The sequence below is a fragment of the Podarcis raffonei genome, chromosome 3, assembly GCF_027172205.1.
Source record: "Podarcis raffonei isolate rPodRaf1 chromosome 3, rPodRaf1.pri, whole genome shotgun sequence".
Taxonomy (NCBI): Eukaryota; Metazoa; Chordata; class Lepidosauria; order Squamata; family Lacertidae; genus Podarcis; species Podarcis raffonei.
In genome coordinates this window covers 35,253,472-35,259,518 of record NC_070604.1, presented here as the reverse complement: position 1 = coordinate 35,259,518, position 6,047 = coordinate 35,253,472, and the positions used below count along the sequence as shown (strand labels likewise).

General features: G+C 43.4%; 1 long non-coding RNA gene across 1 annotated transcript; it reads left to right on the top strand.

Annotated features, from left to right (window-relative positions):
- The first annotated feature begins 439 nt into the window (after positions 1-439).
- LOC128411622 (uncharacterized) lies at positions 440-5,064 on the top strand. Its single transcript, XR_008329850.1, has 4 exons — positions 440-1,183; positions 2,842-2,925; positions 3,280-3,375; positions 4,264-5,064. It is a non-coding gene; the product is annotated as an uncharacterized LOC128411622 (long non-coding RNA).
- Positions 5,065-6,047: the final 983 nt, after the last annotated feature.

Below are 6,047 nucleotides of genomic sequence, written 5' to 3'. Positions count from 1 at the left end.
TACAACTAGCTGAAGTCCTCAAGGCAGCTAATGACATTTATAAAACACAAGAGATGCACCAAGGACTGGGAGCTCAAAAAACAGCCACACTGTTCCTTCCCTCTGGGCAGTTAATGACAGTTGGCCCTGGGTGGGGGGAGGGGTGGGATCAGCCCAGCTGGAGCAGGGCCTAACGATTTTCCACCTTCCCTGACTACTTTATGTCATTACTTTTGTATAATTTCCTACTACGGTCCCCACAGAAATCTGCTGGAAATCCTGTTTCCTGGACAGTAGGAAAAAAACATGTTTGACAAGGAGTCAAACAGGTGGCAAGCTTTTGGTTGGACCTCATTTCCCTCACTTTAAGAACAAGTGAGATCTCATGGGCGGGGCGGACGACATTGATAGATAAGGATAATGACCTCTGAGGAAATGTGTTCTCTGGGAGCCCACATCCTCCTCTAGAGCCCAGGCTGAAACAACACAAAGGAAATGTACCCTGAGGAGAGGGGTGTTAGCCAAGGATGAGAGTCAAAAACACACATTTATACTGAACATGTAGTTCGGCAGTTGTGTTTTCTTTCAACAGCTGGGGGGAAGGATCAGGGCCACAGAGAGGAGTTTGATCCTTTCCACTCTGCTCTGGTCCCAGTGAAAACTACCCTCCTTGCTGCAATTTGCCTCAGGGGGGAAGCTGACATTGTTCTCTTCTTTTAGGTCGCAGGCTGCCAGGAAGCATGGGGCAAACACTCTTGTCTAACTCCCAGCACCAAGGATCAAGTCTTTTCTTTTCTGTATCTGAGGAATAAGGAATCAAAGTCATGCTGTGCCTGCAAGATTGCTCAGCAATGGATATAAACCCCTGCTGAGTGAGCAGCAAGATTTCCTCAAGAGAACATTTTTAAAATTAGCATTTGGATGCTCCTATACCCTGCCACAAATGAAATATTGATGTCATTTATAAAGAATGCCACAAGTCTCACTGCAGAACTATTTGCACAGGAACCATTGCAGTTTATAAGGGGAAATCTCTACTTTTATCATTACAACCAGTTTAGGAACACTACAAACCAGAATAAATTGTTCCAATCTGACTGTGTTTGTGTCCTGGCCCTCCCCGTCTGATGGAGAACTTGAACTCACAACCCGATTTCTGCCAAAGGCTTTAATGTGTGGATAAAACAAGCTACAATTTACAAGGGTAAGCAGGTTTATGACAGACTAAATGCAGGGCTAGGTGCGAGCTCAGACGTTGAGCCAACAAGCGCCACTCTGCAGTTTACTTTTGAAGGAAGGGTGCCCAGGGTGGGCAGCTGAAGTCCTGAGACTGGGCAAAAAAAGGCATCCATTTGAGTGGGTTGGCTATACTAAATTTGATTGCTCTGTGCTGGCATCTCCATGGAGATGGAGGCAGGGTTACTCTCAACCGCCTCTCCAGAGGGAGAAGGCTTGTGAGTGACAGGAGGTGACACAAAAGGCAAAGAAAAGGCGTATTTGGAAGGAGAGTGCTGGGACCCTCTTCTGCTAGCTCACTTGAGCCTTCCCTGGGGTCTAACTCTCCACCCTTACCCCCTGTCAGAAGACTGGTTCCCTCCTGAGGGATCAGACACCTCTTGAGACCTGGAATCATCAACCTGCAGCCCACTGGGTCCCTCAAATACAAATTCTTAGAGTTCCTCCTGTTCTTTTTCTGTGACACCTCAAAGGAGTTTGAGAGTCAAGGGAAAGCCAGCTACATTTAAACATGTTGCAATGCCATTAGTTTCAATGGGACAGATTTAAGCACACACTTAACATTCCAATATAAATTAATGAGCTGGGTTCGGGTTCAATAACACCCCTATTAATGAATCCATTGCCCATTATCCCAATATAGTCTTTCCACAAATATGTAATACTTTGATGCCCTCTAATGGGCTACTATTAAAAAGCATCCTGGGGGGAAAAAATCATCTGACTTTTTTTAAACAAAACAAAACGAAAACCCTGTGGTGTCCAGGCAACTTTCTTTAACAGTGCGCACACACAGAAAAGTTGTTTCACAAGCTCAGCTCTGTCCTCTCCCATGTCGGCAGAAACATGCCTTTGTGTATGTGTAAAAAAAAACTGTTTCTACTTGTGTGTGGGTATGTGTGTAAGCTATGCAGAGTTCTGATTCATGCAGGCAAAGAGGATGCCACTCCAGCCTGCAAGTCTCAGCTCTCAAGCATAAATAATTCTCTTCAAATGTGCATTGCCGTCAAATGGCTGCAGGAAATACTGGTTGTATTAAGATTGTTTTCAAGTGTACATATCTCTGGACCAAGCCGTTATTCTGTTTACCATAGCTTCTGTCAGGGCCGTCTTTATTCAGGGGTGCAAGGGGTGCGAGGCACCCTGGCGCCGAATTCTGGGGGGCACCAAATGTATTCTGGGGGGCACCAAAAGTATACCTACTGTATACCAGTCCCTCTTGATCGGCGGCAGTGAAAAACAATGGAATGAAAGTTCCTGCCCCCCTCCTCTGTAGCATCAAATATTCCCGATGAGTCAGGAAAACAAAAGCAGTTATTTCTGCTGCGTTGTCGTTACTGGTGAGCGATTTCCCTCCCCCCAAAAAAGCTCAACAACTTTGAGTTTGCCCCTCCCTAAAATTTTTGGGGGCAGCTAAACTAAATTTGGTGGCACTGGGTGGATCTTTGCACCCCAGCGACGCATATGCTAAAGATGGCCCTGGCTTCTGTAGTCTTTAAATGTGAATAATCATTGGCCAAGATTTTTACATGTCTTCTAACATTGCTACTGTCTCTGAAATCAAGTAAGAAGAACCCTGTCCTACTTGCAGTGACTGATATTACAGAAATATACTTTCTCTAACAGCATGCCTGGTTCATCAGTCAGGCAGTCAGAAACCAAGTTGCATAAATCAGCAGGCTTTTTCATATGGAGTTCATCCCCAAACTGGTAATCGTTCTTTATTATCTCCATTTCATTCTTCTCTGATTCAGCTGCAGATAACTCTTAACAATAAGACTGAGATCGTATCAAGTTATGTTTGGTCAGAGGCGTTCAGAAGACATTATGTTTTTCTAGACAAAGATACTCACTCGTAATGAAGGGCTTAAGAAAGGCAAAGTGTCATTGGGAATACAGAGGCCTCCTTTCATTGATTATGGGTCAAAGTGGCTGGTGGTGATTGATGAAACAAAGGGGTTTGATAAAGCAGTAATGGTAGAAAGTGACATGTGTTGTGGAATGGGACTGTTTTGAACAGGGTTGCATGGAATAAAAGAGAGTTGTTTATCACATTGCTCCCAGGGATGTCTGGCAGCAGCTACTCTTACATGTGGTATACTACTGGGGCTTTTCAACTTTTGAACAATGGATGAAAGGGAGATGCCTTCATCTTTTCAGGTATTGAGATCAGATGTTTTCTTCCTGAAAAGTACTTGTGATTAAAGCTGCAAACCCTTAATCCAAAGGGGAGTCTAACAGTTTGAGCTTAGAACCAAACCTCGGGGGGGGGGGTGTCTTTAAAAGTTGCCCACAAGGCAGCTTATCATCAGTTACTCTGAGGGTCTCCACAAGTTATCAGTGGCTGCCATTTGCAATTCTCTTGCTATTACACAGACACACACACACACACACACACACACACACACACTCCGAACAGTGAAAATGAGCACATTTTATCTCACACAGCATAGGATGCGATCTCTGAGGAACTGCACAAAAGTTGCACTGTGCCTGGAGTGCCTTCCCTCCTACCATGGGATCGTTATCTTGGACCTAGTGAGTGCTTATCAGTTCTAACACTCTTTCACTCACAGCCCTTTGCTGTAACAGGGGTTTACTTTGTGGATGAAACTGAAATTTTCACACAAGTTTGGGCTCAACATTGACTGCTAGTGTCAAACCATTTCCCAATCAGTTGTGTCCTCATAAAAATTAATCTGCAAATTCACACAAATTTCTCCTAATATCTTCATTTTGATATGCAATTATGCCTTACATAATGCATGTTTGTATGTTATTTTCATTAATATATGCATTTTTTGTACACATTACTTTGCTGGAGAACTGCATTGCATAATTCAGAGAAGTGCACATTTTGAAGAATGCCTAAGTTTCATTTTGCATATGGTTTCAGGAAGGACAAATGAAGCTGCTTCACCTTTAAATATGAACTGAATTGAATTTCTTCTCCATCCCTAGCACACTTTAGTTCCAAGTTAGCTAGCATAAGACCAATTAATTTGGATCCTTCATATTAATTTACACATCTATTGTTTCATTTACTAGGCTTGCACAATGTTAGGATGGAGCAGGAAGTACTCACAGGGTCATGGAGGATGGCGAGGGGATGGAGGTCAGTGCACAGGAACCAGAGCAGTAGGACCCATCACCAGAGGGGCCCCTGTCTCTACCAACATGGTGGGCTCTGAGGCATAGGGAGCAGCAAGAGTTCTAGGAGGCTGAGGCAGACAAAGGCCCACAGCCCATCTCCCTAGCTGGCCAGGTGGGGCTCGCTAGCTCTGGGAGGAGGGGTGTGATTCCTCAGCTGGAATAGGCTTGAAACAGGTGAGGGTCACATGCCTCATCAAGCCCAGGTGCTGCCATCAGCAGGCAAAGTCCAAAAGGAAAGTAGAGCTCAACTGCCCATATTGATGGACCTTGACTTGATAAGAATGTGCTAGAACCTCTACAGGACTGCTTTTGGTTTGATTCTGGACTGTGTTCTGACTGCTGGACTTCAGACTTGATTACAGTACTTGAATTGACCCTGGACTTTGTCTCCTGGCCTTTGGACTTTGCTTGTGTGGCTTGACCCCCAGATGTTGGACTTGACATACTGACTTGCTGCTAGGTAGGTCAGGGGTTCTGAACAATTGTTCAACCAGGCTTTTTCAGGGGTGCATTATCATTTAAATAACATTGTACACCTACATGTGTCTACCTGTGACAGTTGGCTCAGACTTTAGGCTTTTGGGCCTATTGCCAGAGAAACATGGCCAAGTCCAGCCTTGTACCATAGCTGTGTTTTACCTATATACCTAGGCAAACAGATGGATTTTGTATCCCTAGAACTATCAAAGAATGCAGAGTTCCACTCCCTTGGACACATGAAAATTGTTTGGCTTTGCCTGAGGTAAACAGCAATGTCAGAGAGAGAGAGTGACTAATTTTATTTTTGGTGTTGTTAAAGTGAGTGGTTGTATCAGAAGCTCTTTAAATTACCTGTTTGCCGATCCTTGTAACAAAGATGTCACATCTGTATGGAAGAAAGAGTTCATGGGGAAGGGATATTGGCAATGCATGGCTCTCAGCAAGGGCTTCCCAGACACTTTATTTGGGAAGCATTTCTTCCAACTGGGGCTGAATTGTAGCACACGTAGAGCAAAAAAGTTTTCTGAATGAGCCTGAACAGTGAACTACCTCAGGCCAGCTGTGGCTCTAATTTATGCCCAGCGCCTATGCAGACATGGTCTGATAGCCCACCTGAATGTTTCTGATATTTCTACTGGGCCAGTTCTGCTTTTGCTTCTGCTGGGTATGGGCCCCCTCCCCTATTTTTTGTGGTTTTAAAGGTTTGCTACCTTCAAAAGTATTGCTGCTTGAAACATTGTCCTTCAATACAAGACCAAATGGAACACTGATTTAAATCATTATGCATCTTGTATTTTCACTGCTGATATATTCTTAAATTTATAATCTCTGCAATATGTCTCCTCTTTAAGAAATTGCTCTATTGACATGTGTGTAAAGAATCAATGTTTCTTATAAAATTTTGCAGTGAGGTTAACTATTGATCTAGGATTAATCCTTAATTAATTTCAAAGACAGCAACAGTAGGAGGTGGAATGACCTATTGAAGCATGTTTCACTTAGAATTGCCTACTGACTTTTTTTTAATAGAGCAAGTCAAAAACCAGCTCAGTCAGCATATTTATATATACGCTAGCCTGCAGAGTACTGGATGATAACACTGGGCTGATTAGATGTCTTGATTTTAAGCAACTAATTAGTTTAATTGCACAATGAAATATAAAAGAAACACACTCATATCACAGCATTGTACAAGTATT